Source organism: Schistocerca serialis, chromosome 1 (genome assembly GCF_023864345.2).
Source record: "Schistocerca serialis cubense isolate TAMUIC-IGC-003099 chromosome 1, iqSchSeri2.2, whole genome shotgun sequence".
In the NCBI taxonomy this organism is placed as follows: domain Eukaryota; kingdom Metazoa; phylum Arthropoda; class Insecta; order Orthoptera; family Acrididae; genus Schistocerca; species Schistocerca serialis.
In genome coordinates, this window is record NC_064638.1 from 625,776,265 (window position 1) to 625,792,531 (window position 16,267).

Consider the following 16,267-nt stretch of genomic DNA (forward strand, 5'->3'; position numbering starts at 1 on the left):
TACGCTTTTTAAGTTCCTAGAGAAAAAAAAAGAACTCCGCGGGACGTTGTATGTTCACTATAAGTGCTTTGATCCGTACTCTGCGGTGTTCATCAAACTCCATTTAGATTCCCACTTCGTCCTTTGAACGGACATATACAGTCAAAACAATGTTTTTAGGCCATCCTTGAATGGTTCAATCAGTTATAATGTCAGAATGCTCCGTTCATGTTTGTGGATACTTCTCTTACGTAGCAAATGCAGAGCAAAACCGTTTGTCACATGTCTACGTTGTTTGCATTTAATCACGTACCGCGCTAGCACTCAACAGATTACTTTCGTACGTAAAACAATTTGTAAACATTACTTTCCAATGCACTACCATCATCTGGCAGTGTTTGTGATTGTCGAACAAACTTTAACCTCTAAGCAAAGGTTTCATGATTATGAACTTAAAACGATCCCCATAAAGAATCGAATACCATAAATCAAAAAAATCTCAGGATAAGTTGGCTTTGATAAAAGACCCTCTCTTCAATTATAGCAATTTTCAAAACTTATATCAACCATCCCATCTGAGACGTAAGCTCATATGTAGTAACTACTGCATATTTACACGACACACGCTGTTTCACAAACGTTCGGAGGACAAATTACTCTCTACTTATACTTTTATAGACATACTTTCATAGACAGGATCTTAGATGTGTCTGCACAGGTTTCATTCGGAGCGACGTGAAGTTAGCGTTACTAGTTTTATAATGTAGAGAAGCGCTGTTGAAGCTACAACGGCAACACTAAGATCGTTGTGAATATTGTGTCGTAATAAAAACATAAATAAAAATTAGAAACTACTTTTAAAGTTTTTTGTTATTAATATAATTTAAGTGTAATTACATTAGTATAAGTGTTCGTTCTGTTTGAAATAATGTGAAAATAGCATAAGAATGTATTTATCTCACTGCACCTACAATTGTAAATTCATGCCTAATTTGACACTCGAAAATCATACGAACAGTATAACAAATTTCTATTTCATTTGTTTCATTGTATCCAGCGTGAAGAACAATTAGCCGTGTGTTTTGCGAAAATTTTAGGTTATGGCTTCTTTGGGGCGACTGCAGGAGGGAAGAGAATGAGATGGTCTAACGGGTTCGTCCATGGAATTGTAGGTTATGTCAGAAAAATAGGAAAATCGAGGAACAGGGGACGAAGATTCGCGCCATCCAGGCAGAGCTAGAAAACGCGAAATTTGAATTACGAAAACCGAAGAGGGGAAAAGAGAAAGGATACAGGGAACAGGTGGCAAGTAACGGGTGAACAGGGGAAAGGTTTGTTAGAAAATTCGAAATTCATGTAAGCAATAGATTCTGCTTGCTACCAGAATTATAGAAGGAAGAGCCTCGTACAGATGTAGAGAAATGTAGGGAGCAGCAGACCAATACTAATAAATCAACTGATGAGTCGGATTCCCTTTGAACATGATCCACTCTTCCACCTTCCTTTTATTCCCATCATTGCTTCTTCGACGTACAGATTATACTGTAGGGGTGAAAGACTACATCCGTATTTTACACTCTTTTTGATCCGAGCACTTCGTTCTCTGTTTTCCATTCTTATTATTCCCTCTTATTTCTAGTACCTGTTGTATATTGCCCCTCTCCCCCTATATCTTACCCCTATTTTCTCAGAATTTCGAACATCTTGCACCATTTTACATCGTCGAAAGCGTTTATCAGTGATCCAACGAACGTGTCTTGATTTTTCCTTAGTCTTGCTTCCATTATCAGTCGCAATGTGAGAAATGCCCCTCTTTTGCCTTTATCTTTCCTAAAGGCAGAATGATCGTCATCTAACACAGCCTCAATTTTCCTTTCCATTTTTCTATGTATTATTCTTGTCATCAATTTGGATAAATGAGCTGTTAATCTGACAAGTCTCGCGCTTGTTGGCTCCTGCAGTCATCCGAATAGTGTGATGTACTAGTGTTCATCTTAATATCCCGTAAATATCCTGTAAAATCCTCCAGATTTGGTGTACGCACAATCAGCCGCCTGCCTGTACGGTCGTTTGTCTGAAAGGACCCATGACGAAGCAAACGCCCAAAAAGGGCATGAAATTGTGTGTGATGTGGTTGGTGTGTATTAGGATACTTGTTTTGGTATCGCCGTGCTGCCACTCAACCCCTCCCATCTGCTTGGCCGTACTCATAAAACCATCTCGGCTGTTTACCGACATGAATACCGGACCAGTCTGCTGCTCACAGTACGCTACGTCAACACACAAGGGACAAGCGGCAAAAGGCACATGGCCTACCGTGCCAACGATGCATTTCTGCACACATGTTCATAGGACCTTTACTCCTCAATTAGTCAGGGATCCGTCCCTGCAGTGTGGATGTTTCATTAATTTTGACCCTGTATTTTCATACTTTGATGTTTTATGGGGTAACATGTTGTGGCAACTCGCCTCTTAAGGAAAAAGTACTCATTGCACAAAAGAAGGTACTTATTTGTGGAGTTTACACACTTACACCGTGCAGTTATCTATTTAAGCAGCTGGGTATATTTACGACAGCCTCACAATACATATTCACGTATGAAGTTTGTTATTAAGAATCCAGTAAACTTGAGAACAACAGAGATATTTATAACAATAGAAGGAAGAATGATCCGCCTGACACTTTAATAAATCTTACTTTGCCTCACAGAAGGGTGAAATATGCAGCTATAAAATTCTTTTTACAGACTGTCCATAGAAATGAAGTGTGTCTGACAGATAGCCGGAATGTTTTAAAATGTAGATTATAGACGTTTCTCCTTAACAATTCCTTCTATACTACAGAGAAATTCTTGATTGGAGGTGATTACTCATTGAAAAAAGAATAGCATGTTCCCTGTTAGTTCCGTTGACACTTTTTGCATCATAATGTTTATCTTGAAAATGATCTGTGGAACAACTAACTAACTAACAAACAGATCATCTAGACATAGGTATTTTGTGGTGCCCGTCAACAGTTCTAGAAAATGTGATTCCTTCAACAAGACGGTAACCAATTTTATCCCTATCCTTGTCCATCTAAGCCAGTTTTAATCTACATCTATATCATTACTCAGCAATTCACAATTAAGTGCCTGGCAGAGGGTTCATGGAACCACCTTAGAGCTACTTCCCTACCGTTTCACCCTCTAAAAGCGCGCGGGAAAAAACGATCACCTAAATCTTTCGTGCAAGCTCTTATTTCCCTTATATATCATGACGATCGTTTCTCCCTATGTAGATGAGCGCCAAAAAATTATTTTCGCATTTGGAGGAGGAAGTTGGTGAATGAACTGAGGAGATCCTGCCACAATGAAACCTGCCTTTGTTCTGATTCCCACCGCAATTCGCGTATCATGTCCGTGGCTTTCCCAACGCTATTTTGCAACAAAACAAAACGAGCTGCCCTTCTTTGAACTTTTTCTGTGTCCTCCATCAGTACTATCTGACGCGGACCCTACAACGCGCAGTAATACTCCAGAAGAGGACGGACAAGCATAGTGCAGGCAGTCTCTTCAGTACACCTGCAGCTTTTTCTAAGAGTTCTGTCAGTAAATGACGCCATTTTGTTCGTTTTCTTCACAAAATTATCCACATTATAGTTAAATGTGCAGTCAATCTTAGTTGTATTCCCTAAGTACATGGTTGAATTCAGAGCCTTTCGATTAGTGTGATTTATGGTATAACTGAAACTTAACGGATTCTTCTTAGTAATCGTTCGGATGACTTCACACTTTTTATTAATTAGAATCAACTTGTAACTTTCTTTTACAAAAATAAACTTTCTAACGTTACGTTGGTTGAATGTCTGAACTGGAGAATGGATACAAAACTCAAATTATCGTGTAGCTTGCTGTAACTGCAAGTGCTGTACTTACACTGTGTTATTGTTATCAAAACTTAATACGAATCGATTGGGCAATACAACTCCCAATACCAATAAAAAAAATCCAGTCACTGCAAAATACATTCACTACCTGAAGCTCTGAATCCTATGGCACTGTTCAAAACTGCAAACTTTGGTCGCTGTGCACATAATAAATAAATTAAATTGTCTTACCTCTAAAGCAGCAACAGTGGAACGCGATATATTCTGGTCTCTCACAAAAAATATAAATACGCTAGTTACAGGCTCAGCGATGTGCACAGATGTAATACTTTGAAATTCTATTGGCTGATAAATGAAAACATTTACGAAAATCCAACTTCTTTGAAAAACCTGGACAGGGAGGCGGTACAGATTGTAGTGAATTACCAACACTGATTTTTTTAGCAAATTTATATTTGCAAGTTAAGTTTGTCTTGCATCAAGCGCTCTCTTACTACAACACTATAATAATCTCAGACCAGAAGCAGTATCTCTGGGTCTGCGATATAAAGCCTATCAAAGACATATATCGTTTATAAAATCATATTCGGATGCCACATACAAATGTGCCCCAGCAGACTCCTTTCGTCCGCAGCTCGTGGTCGTGAGGTAGCGTTCTCGCTTCCCACGCCCGGGTTCCCCGGGTTCGATTCCCGGCGGGGTCAGGGATTTTCTCTGCCTCGTGATGACTGGGTGTTGTGTGCTGTCCTTAAGTTAGTTAGGTTTAAGTAGTTCTACGTTCTAGGGGACTGATGACCATAGATGTTGAGTCCCATAGTGCTGGGAGCCATTTGAGCCATTTTGAGACTCCTTTCAAACTGTCACATTTTCTACTATACGAATATCTTGTCTAAATCATTTTGCAGTTGGTTTTGACCATCTGGTGGCTTCAGAAGACGCTAAATGATAGCATCACCAGCAAACAACCTAAGTGGGCCGTTCACATTGCCTACTGTTTGTTCTGATCAGAACAGCAGAGGGCTTATAACACTTCGTTGGGGGAAAGCCAGCTGTTACTTCTGTTTTACTCGATTTTCCGTCGATTACTACTAACTGTGAACTTTCTGACGGGAAATCACGAATCCAGTGGCACAGCTGAGACGATGCCCCATAGGCATGCAGTTTCATTAGAAGCCGCTTGTGAGGAACGGTGTCAAAAGCCTTCCGGAAATCTAAAAATATGGAATCAATTTGACATCCCCTAACGACAGCATTCATTACTTCATGAGAATGAAGAGCTGTGTGTGTTTCACAGGAACGATATTTTCTGAATCTGTGTTGGCTATTTGTCGATGAATCGTTTCCTTCCAGGTAATTCATTGTCTTCGAAAACAGTATACGTTCCGAACTCCTACTGCAAATCAACATTAGTGATATGGGTCTGTAATTCAGCTGATTATTCTATTTTCTTTTTTGCGCAACTTTTCAGTACTTAGGTACGGATCTTTTGACGAGCAAGCAGTTGTGTATCACTGATAAGCATGGAGCTATTGTATCAGCCTACTCTGAAAGGAACCTAACCAGTATACAATCTGGAGAGGAAGACATACCTTCATTAAGTGATTTAAAGTGCTTCGCTACACCGAGGGTATCTACGTCTATGTTAATCGTGTTGACAGCTGTTCTTGATTCGAATTGTGGAATATTTACTTCGTCTTCCTTGGTGAAGGACCACGGTTTTCCGTGTTCAGCACATCTGCCTTAGTGGCACTGTCATTCACATACGACCGGAATCTCTTTGGATTATTTGCCAAATTTCGAGACAGAGTGACGTTATGGTAATTATTAAAAGCATCTCGCATTGAAGTCAGTGCTAAATTTCGAGAGCCTTTCAAACTTTTCAATGATGCGGATTTTGTGTTCTTTTAAATATAGCATGCTTTTCTCGTTGCTTCGGCAACAGTGTTCTGACCTGTAAAGTGTGCAATCAGGAATTAGTGCCATCTCCTGCTAATTTATATGGTATACGCCTCTCGCTTGTCACCGACACAATTTCTTTTACTTTAAACCACATGTGCTCTATGCCTATATAGATCGGAAGGAGTGGAGACTGTCTTTTACGAAGGTTTCAAGGGAATTTTTATCTCCTTTCTTAACTAGATATATTTTGCCTTTATTTTCGATGAATTTAGATTTTAATCCAATGATGTAAAGATCACGAACTCGGCACTAACGTCCGTTCATTTTAATCTCATTTCATCATCATTGACTCGCAAGTCGCCGAAGTGGCGTCAGCTAAAAAGGACTTGCAATTTCGGCGTCCGAACACCCCGTATTGGGTCTCCTGGCCAACAATGCCGTACGATCATTTCATTTCTTCCTCAAAATCTGAGTTTCTGAAATAGGATATTTGGTTATTTAAACGTATTTGTAGTCGCATCTATACTAATAACAAATCTGTAAAACCGTCGTGTCTGTGTATTTTTGTCAGTTTGAACACGCCAATCCCCAAAACTGCAAGACGAATTTTTAAGGGGTTTCCGAAAGTAACTTGAGCATAGTTTGGAGCACCGAATGGGCTTTAGTTCATCTAAATCGGATCACGGAAAAAAAGATATCATGCCTTAATGTTTTACTAAAATTTTCTTACCTGTGTCTCAACACACTCCAATGATATTAGACGTATTTTTATCAGGTTTTCACTAGTAACTTCAGCGTAGCTAGGACAATCGTAGAGGTTACACTTCATCAAAATCGGAAAACAGAAAAAAGATATTCGTATATATATTATTATATTATGTCTACATCTACATTTATACTCCGCAAGCCACCCAACGGTGTGTGGCGGAGGGCACTTTACGTGCCACTGTCATTACCTCCCTTTCCTGTTCCAGTCGCGTATGGTTCGCGGGAAGAACGACTGCCGGAAAGACTCCGTGCGCGCCCGAATCTCTCTAATTTTACATTCGTGATCTCCTCGGGAAGTATAAGTAGGGGGAAGCAATATATTCGATACCTCATCCAGAAAAGCACCCTCTCGAAACCTAGACGACAAGCTACACCGCGATGCAGAGCGCCTCTCTTGCAGAGTCTGCCACTTGAGTTTGCTAAACATCTCCGTAACCCTATCACGGTTACCAAATAACCCTGTGACGAAACGCGCCGCTGTTCTTTGGAACTTCTCTATCTCCTCCGTCAACCCGATCTGGTACGGATCCCACACTGATGAGCAATACTCAAGTATAGGTCGAACGAGTGTTTTGTAAGCCACCTCCTTTGTTCATGGACTACATTTTCTAAGGACTAACCCAATGAATCTCAACCTGGTACCCGCCTTACCAACAATTAATTTTATATGATCATTCCACTTCAAATCGTTCCGCACGCATGCTCCCAGATATTTTACAGAAGTAACTGCTACCAGCGTTTGTTCCGCTATCATATAATCATACAATAAAGGATCCTTCTTTCTATGTATTCGCAATACATTACATTTGTCTATGTTAAGGGTCAGTTGCCACTTCCTGCACCAAGTGCCTGCCGCTGCAGATCTTCCTGCATTTCGATACAATTTTCTAATGCTGCAACTTCTCTGTATACTACAGCATCATCCGCGAAAAGCCGCATGCAACTGCCGACACTATCTACTAGGTCATTTGTATATATTGTGAAAAGCAATGGTCCCATAACACTCCCCTGTGGCACGCCAGAGGTCACTTTAACGTCTGTAGACATCTCTCCATTGATAACAACATGCTGTGTTCTGTTTGCTAAAAACTCTTAAATCCAGCCACACAGCTGGTCTGATATTGCGTAGGCTCTTACTTTGTTTATCAGGCGACAGTGCGGAACTGTATCGAACGTCTTTCGGATGTCAAGGAAAATGGCATCTACCTGGGAGCCTGTATCTAATATTTTCTGGGTCTCATGAACAAATAAAGCGAGTTGGGTCACACACGATCGCTGTTTCCGGAATCCATGTTGATTCCTACAGAGTAGATTTTGGGTTTCCAAAAACGACATGATAGTCGAGCAAAAAACATGTTCTAAAATTCTACAACAGATCGACGTCAGAGATATAGGTCTATAGTTTTTCGCATCTGTTCGACGACCCTTCTTGAAAACTGGGACTACCTGTGCTCTTTTCCAATCATTTGGAACCTTCCGTTCCTCTAGAGACTTGCGGTACACGGCTGTTGGAATGAGGGCAAGTTCTTTCGCGTACCCTGTGTAGAATCGAATTGGTATCCCGTCAGGTCCAATGGACTTTCCTCTGTTTAGTGATTCCAGTTGCTTTTCTATTCCTTGGACACTTATTTCGACACTGGACTCGCATTCGGGAGGACGATGGTTCAATCCCGCGTCCGGCCATCCTGATTTAGGTTTTCCGTGATTTCCCTAAATCGCTCCAGGCGAATGCCGGGATGGTTCCTTTCAAAGGGCACGGCCGACTTCCTTCTCAGTCCTTCTCTAACCCGATGAGACCGATGACCTCGCTGTCTGGTCTCCTTCCCCAAAACGACCAACCAACCAGCTTATTTCGATGTCAGTCATTTTTTCGTTTGTGCGAGGACTTAGAGAAGGAACTGCAGTGCGGTCTTCCTCTGTGAATGGAAAAAGGTGTTTAGTATTTCAGCTTTACACGTGTCATCCTCTGTTTCAATGCCATCATCATCCCGGAGTGGCTGGATATGCTGTTTCGAGCCACTTACTGATTTAACGTAAGACCAGAACTTCCTAGGATTTTCTGTCAAGGCGGTACATAGAATTTTACTTTCGAATTCACTGAACGCTTCACGCATAGCCCTACTTACGCTAACTTTGGCATCGTTTAGCTTCTGTTTGTATGAGAGGTTTTGGCTGCGTTTAAACTTGGAGTGAAGCTCTCTTTGCTTTCGCAGTAGTTTCCTAACTTTGTTGTTGAACCACGGTGGGTTTTTCCCGTCCCTCACAGTTTTACTCGGCACGTACCTGTCTAAAACGCATTTTACGATTGCCTTAAACTTTTTCCATAAACACTCAATATTGTCAGTGTCGGAACAGAAATTTTCGTTTTGACCTGTTAGGCAGTCTGAAATCTGCCTTCTATTACTCTTGCTAAACAGATAAACCTTCCTCCCTTTTTTTATATTCCTATTAACTTCCATATTCAGGGATGCTGCAACGGCCTTATGATCACTGATTCCCTGTTCTGCACTTACAGAGTCGAAAAGTTCGGGTCTGTTTGTTATCAGTAGGTCCAAGATGTTATCTCCACGAGTCTGTTCTCTGTTTAATTGCTCGAGGTAATTTTCGGATAGTGCACTCAGTATAATGTCGCTCGATGCTCTGTCCGTACCACCCGTCCTAAACGTGTGAGTGTCCCAGTCTATATCTGGTCAATTGAAATGTCCACCTAAAACTATAACATGCTGAGAAAATTTATATGAAATGTATTCCAAATTTTCTCTCAGTTGTTCTGCCACTAATGCTGCTGAGTCGGGAGGTCGGTAAAAGGAGCCAATTATTAACCTAGCTCGGTTGTTGAGTGTAACCTCAACCCACAATAATTCACAGGAACTATCCACTTCTACTTCACTACAGGATAAACTACTGCTCACAGCGACAAACGCGCCACCACCGGTTGCATGCAATCTATCCTTTCTAAACACCGTCTGTGCCTTTGTAAAAATTTCGGCAGAATTTATCTCTGTATGTGTGTACGTATGTTCATGTCCTCCGAAACCACTGGACCAATATCAACTGAACTTGATACACATACAGACTGCCAATTATTGAACTGTATGAAAGAAGACGTAAATTAGTTACAAACTACAGCGTGCACACATTTTATTCAACACGTAAACTTCACTACAGATATTAGGATTTAGATGTTGACATGTTCGATATGCCTGCCATCATTGGCATGATGTAGCGCAAGCGAATAGCGAAATTCTGCTTGACCGGCTGAAGTGTCGGAACATCGATACTGTCGATGACCTCCTGAATGGCTGTTTTCAGCTCAGAAATGGTTTTGGGATGATTGCTGTTCGCTTTGTCTTTAATATAGCCCCACAAAAATGAGTCGTTTGCATTCAGATGCGGAGAATATGGCGGCCAAACGAGGCCCATACCAGTTGCCTCTGGGTACCCCACAGCCAGAAGGCGGTCCGCAAAATGCCTAACGGACAGGGACCGGAGACCAGTGTCACGCCTAGTCAGTGACAATTGTCTTCACACCCGAAAGAAATTGCTGCTGTTAGTGAAACCATGTCCATCTCAGCCAGTTTATGACCAGTAATTGGGTTGAGCACTGTGTCCAGTGCATATTAGCAGTCGAATACTTTGTAAAAGACCATTGCTGACAGTGGTACATAAATCTATCAGTCGTCAATGGGCCAAATAAAACAGAAGTGCGAAATAGCTGACTAGAGACATGTAGTGTGATATGACAAGTCGCGATTCTGCCTCTCTTTGAATGATGCAAGGTATCTAGTGTACCGATGACCCAACGAGAAGTTTATCCCGCAATGTGGGGAGGCTGTAGTTCTGGCCAGTGCAGGTTTGCGATGTTTTGCGAGTATTTTCCTACCGTGACTTGGGCTCACTCATAGAGGCTGCCTTGTACATGAAACCTGACGTTCATTTCAGCGTACTCGGAACTGGGTGTTGCCCCTCCTTCTCGATCTTCGTGATAAGCTTTCTGTAGACAGTCCCATCTCTCAAGATGAGAACAGCCGTTATCACAGGGCTGTGAGTGTGCGTTGCGGGTTTGGTGAACACTCAGGCACCCTACCGCACCTCGCTGTCCCGTTAAATCCCCTGACGGTAATCCCACAGGAAACTTCTGGGACTGCAGGTCGATTCTTGCAGAGGAGAAAACAGCAATCAGCCACTTTTTATAATGCTATTTATTTACATAAATAGCGCCGTTAGCAGTTTCTAACCTTCGGGTTCACCGTAGACGGCTTGTTCACTTTGAGATACATATTCTTGTAGTTTACATTAATTGTTACTTTTTATTCGCCCATATGACGAAAATTCCTTGGGGTGATGGCGCCCTACAACCAAACCATGGTGTGAGAAACTGTTTGCCTAATTGTAAGTGTGCCTCATAACGATTTCAAACGGTATGAACAAATTATTAAAGCGAAAATGCTTTAGTTATTATCGGCGAAAATTCCGCACCATTGCGTTGTAGTGCTGACTGCTTTTGTTCATGCAGTAGCGAAGACTGTATGAAGCATTTTCTTTATATGGTGTAAAGCATCTCTCATACACACCAAAAAATTTCACCACGTGGAAGGATGTATACAAAGATGGAGATACCACAACCCTAACAACTCAAAGAATGTGTCTCTCACTGATATTTCTATGTATATATACTGGTGTGACAGTAGAAATTTACAAACAACAAACGTTCCATTACTTACAATTTGCATTAAATGAGAACTGATTACAATTAAGATGAACAAATACAGCAGCCAGATTGTTATAAAGTGTACTGCAATGACTTTTGACTTTATATAAATGTTATGGTCTACACTGGAATAAAAGTAAATGATGTGGGATGTACATAAATAAATATTACAACAGTGGATATTACGAACTGACATCTAGTTGAAGGTGATAGGGTGGTAAGGTGATAGGGTGTCACTTGTGTCATACGTCTGTACGCGAGATTTCCACACTCGTAAACATCCCTATGTCCACTGTTTCCATGTGATAGTGAAGTGTAAACGTGAAGGGACACATACAGCACAAAATCGTACAGGCTGACCTTGTCTGTTGACTGACAGAGACCGCCAACTGTTGAAGAGGGTAGTAATGTTTAATAGGCAGGCATCTATACAGACCATCGCACAGGAATTCCAGACTGCATCAGGATCCATTGCAAGTACTAACATAGTTAGGCGGGAGGTGAGAAAATTTGGATTTCATGGTCGAGCGGCTGCTAATAAGCCACACATCACGCCGCTAAATGCCAAACGACATCTCGCTTGGTGTAAGGAGCGTAAACGTTGGACGACTGAACAGCGGAAAAACGTTGTGTGGAGTGACTAATCACGGGACATAATGTGGTGATCCACTGGCAGGGTGTGCGTATGGCGAATGCCCAGTGAACCTCATCTGCCAGCATGTGTAGTGCCAAAAGTAAAATTCGCAGGCGGTGGTGTTATGGTGTGGTCGTGTTTTTCAAGGCATGGCTTGTTGTTTTGCGTGACACTGACAGCACAGGCCTACATTGATGTTTCAAGCACCTTCTTTCTTCCTACTGTTGAAGAGTAATTCGGGGATGCCGATTGCATCTTTCAACACGATCCAGCACCTGTTCATACTGCACGGCCAGTGACGGAGTGGTTACTCAACAATAACATCACTGTAATGGACTGGCCTGCACAGAGTCCTGACATGAATCCTGTAGAACACCTTCGGGATGTTTTGGAACGTCGACTTCGTGCCAGGCCTCACCGACCGACATCGATACCTCTCCTCAGTGCAGTACTCCATGAAGAATGGGCTGTCATTCCCCAAGAAACTTTCCAGCGCCCGATTTAACGTATGCCTGCGAAAGTGGAAGCTGTCATCAAGGCTAAGGGTGGGCCAACACTATATTGAATTCCAGCATTACCGATGGAGGGCGCCACGAACTTGTAATTCATTTTCAGCCAGGTGTCCGGATACTTTTGATCACATAGTGTAGCATTGGCTAACTCGGTCTGTACATTCAGGAGATTTTGTGATGATTTGCTCTTATGTACATATATTTCTTAAAGCTACCTTTGTCATCATGATGCTGTACTTGGATGTTGTCTTCTTCGTATTAATAGGTGTGTGCATTGCAAATGTGGGTTTCGATAAGTTATTCAAACGTATAGCACCTATATGTTATTTGAACTGAGTCTCAAAGCCTCTCCTAGTCTGTACTACATAGCAAGTAGGTCAACTTTGGCAGATGAGTCTGTAAATGCCTGAGTCTTTGTAAGAGGGTGGGGTATTAGTCTTTGTGAACTGCTATCTGTTAGCCGGCCGCTGTGGTCGAGCAGTTCTAGGCGTTTCAGTCTGGAACCGCGCGACCGCTACGGTCGCAGGTTTGAATCCTGCCTTTGGCATGGATGTGTGTGATGTCCTTAGATTAGTTAGGTTTAAGTAGTTCCATGTCTAGGGGACTGATGACCTCAGATGTTAAGTCCCATAGTGCTCAGAGCCATTTGAACCATTTTTTGCTATATGCTGAAGATTGTTGTTTACGTGGAAGCTTATCTTAGTGTTTGTGTTTTTAAATAAGCATATTTTGTAAGAATGGTAATGAAACATATTTTCCGCTGTTTTCTACTGTAATTTGTGTTAACTCCATGGTTGTCTGGTACGCAGCTTTGTTGTGTGACTGTTTCTAGATTTTTTGTGATAGTTTGTCTAGCATGAAGGGCCTGTATCCATGGTCTGGGGCTACGATTTTAGTGATATTGATTTGTTTTTCGTTTTGAACTGGTTCAAGTGGAATTGTGTGTAGACGAACCAATATGCACCGAAAATAAGCCATCTTATACTGTTGATAATAAGATGAGCTGTTGATACACACATTAGTGGATATTTGTTTTCCCAAAATGAAGTTTATGGTTTTGCTGGCGATTTTCATGCCTTAGGAGTCGATGCTATTGTTGATCTCATGTCCAAGGGTGAGTTTAATGTTTTGTGCAGTTTGCTCAGATCTGTCGCTAATGTGCCAATTTCCACATTGGTGCCGTCAAAAATTATAATTGCATCATCAACATACCTTTCTAAGTAAAAGAGTTTGCTGTAGATGTGACTGTTAGCTTCGAAAAACGATGGCTGTAAGTGGTTTACGGAAATATCTGTTAACATTCGAGCTAGGCTGCTACCCATTGCCAACCCATCTTTCGGTTTGTACATTTTTTTTATTAAAACTAAAATAATTATACGACTGCACCAAAGTAAGTAACTCAGCTCACAGATTACTGCCATTCCAGTGGCTCAAAATGTTAGTATTCGATAAAATAGCATGTCTGGGACTATTTGGAACAGCACATGATTAGCAGTCAAAATCTCCACAGTTTTGTAGCTCTATGGCTCTATGAGATCTACAGTAGTGTGCAAATTAGATGGGACAACACGATCAAACTTTAATCGTGCACATTTATTACTGTATGTACAATACAATTAGGCACTTAATATTAATAACTGGTGTGTTCTTTTGCTTGAGTGAGCTTCTGAACAGGTTGTGTCTTAGATTCGACCAGGTTAGAGAAAACGTTTCGTAGTTTGTAGTCGTTGGAACCACTTTTGCGCCACGTTTACTAACATGCATTCTTCTGTTGCACAGTCCGTTTTACCAAGACGTCTTTTCACAATATTCCACAAATTCTCAATAAGATTTCAGTCTGACGAATTACAGGACCACTGAGCATTTTAGTGTTGTTTTCTTTCATGAATATCTTGACTGCTTTAGAAGTGTGACACAGGGCAAAGGTTTGTGGCTGGCTCTATCACTATGGGACTTAACCATAGGTTTGTGGGAATAGCACAATCCAGCGCTTAAGGACTTCCATATATTTCACTGAATTCATAATTCCATCAACTGGAACTAGTGCCCCAGGGCCACTTACAATGAAGAAACTCCAAAACATTTTTTGAAGGGGTATTTTACAATCTGTTCAAGATGCTCAGATCTCACTGTCTCATGGGTGCTTCACCTGACAATCCTTGATCTGTTATCTTGATTAATAAAATGTGACTCTTCACTGGAAATTACTTTTTTCCAGTCACAGGAGATCCAAGATATATATTTTGGCCCATGACAACCGTTTTTTTCTTCCAGAGACGTGTTGACAACGCCTTTGTTGGCTTTCGTGCAATAAATCTCTCTGAAGCTCATTACTTGGTTTTTGAGTATGAATTCTACTGTTCCTATGCAGATATTTGTCAGTTCTGAGGGTGGTTTTTCGTCCACATCTGGCTATTTTCCTGGGAGACAATGAGGCGGTATCGCTATATGCCCTAATAAGTATTGAAACACTAACTTTCCCCACACCAGCAACAGAGGCATCGTCTCATAATCATGAATGTGTGTGCATAAAGAGCAACTACTTTTGCCGCTTCTTAGGTGAAATGTACATTTTAACACATACAGAAAACTTTCCTGCCGAGAACACAGAAACGACAAAAGCTGTTGTTGCACATACACTCAGCTGAAGTAACTGAGCTGGAGAGGATCTCAAATTGTTGGTAGTAGTCGAGGCAACAATAGGCAAGCGTCCAGAAATTGAGCGAATAAAATTGGTTACAGCTAACCAACTTCATTACTTATGAAATATGACCGTGTTCCAATTAATTTACACACAATAATCGCCAATGATTCGCTTCAGCTGGCACAGCTGAAGTTACTTGGGATCACACTAGGAGGTGAGTGAACTATTGTTTCGCATGTCTGTTACAACTCATGTGTTTTAGGACGTAACCACGGCATCGACGTAACATTTTCACACTGAGCTGCTACCTCTCCACCCTTCTTTGGCCAAACCACCCCACCCCCTCCTACCAGGGAACAAATATGCGAAACGAACTAAATAACGCTGTCCAATTACGTTTTGTACGTTTCTTACATCCATTTCTTTACTTGTCTTTCTTTGTTCTGTCAAAGAACATGTGAATTCCGGCCGGTGTGGCCGAGCGGTTCTAGGCGCTTCAGTCTGGAACCGCCGGATCGCTACGGTCTCAGGTTCGAATCCTGCCTCGGGCATGGATGTGTGTGATGTCCTTAGGTTAGTTAGGTTTAAGTAGTTCTAAGTTCTCGGGGACTGATGACCTCAGCTGATAAGTCCCATAGCGCTCAGAGCCATTTGAACCATTTGGAAGAGTATGTGGCACGTGATTGAGCTGTCCTTGGAGGGGAAAAGAACGGTGAAACATAATTCTGAAGACTTGCGCTTTAAATAGGGAATTCACGAATCTTACATTTAAAAAAAGAAAAGAAAAAAAGGGGCGCTACGCTGCAGCTAACAAAAGACCTGATGCTGCGAATGCAAGCCACGCACGTCCCTTCCCATCTGCAGTGTGACAGACACGGGGATGGCGCCTTGTGGTTGGAAGCAGAGAGCAGAGCAATCGCTTCAAACGGCGCGTCCTGTATATTGGTGTCGTGCGCAGCAGCCGAACGGAACGGATGGGGATGGGGATGGTGCACAAAGCGCTCTACCCCCCCCCCCCCTCCCCCCCCGCCGACCGCCAGCAAGGATTAAAAGACACGTTGTCGAGGTGCTTGCTGTGCTGTGTTGGTGCAAGCACACAGGACAAGACGGTCAGTCGCTACCACATTCCATTAACCGTTAATGTAAGCATATAAAACTATTGAACCCCCATTCGAAAGTATTTCTTCTTTTAACACGAGTCGATGTGAATTTCAAGTTGTCTCCCCCCTCCCCCCGATTTATCATAGGGAAA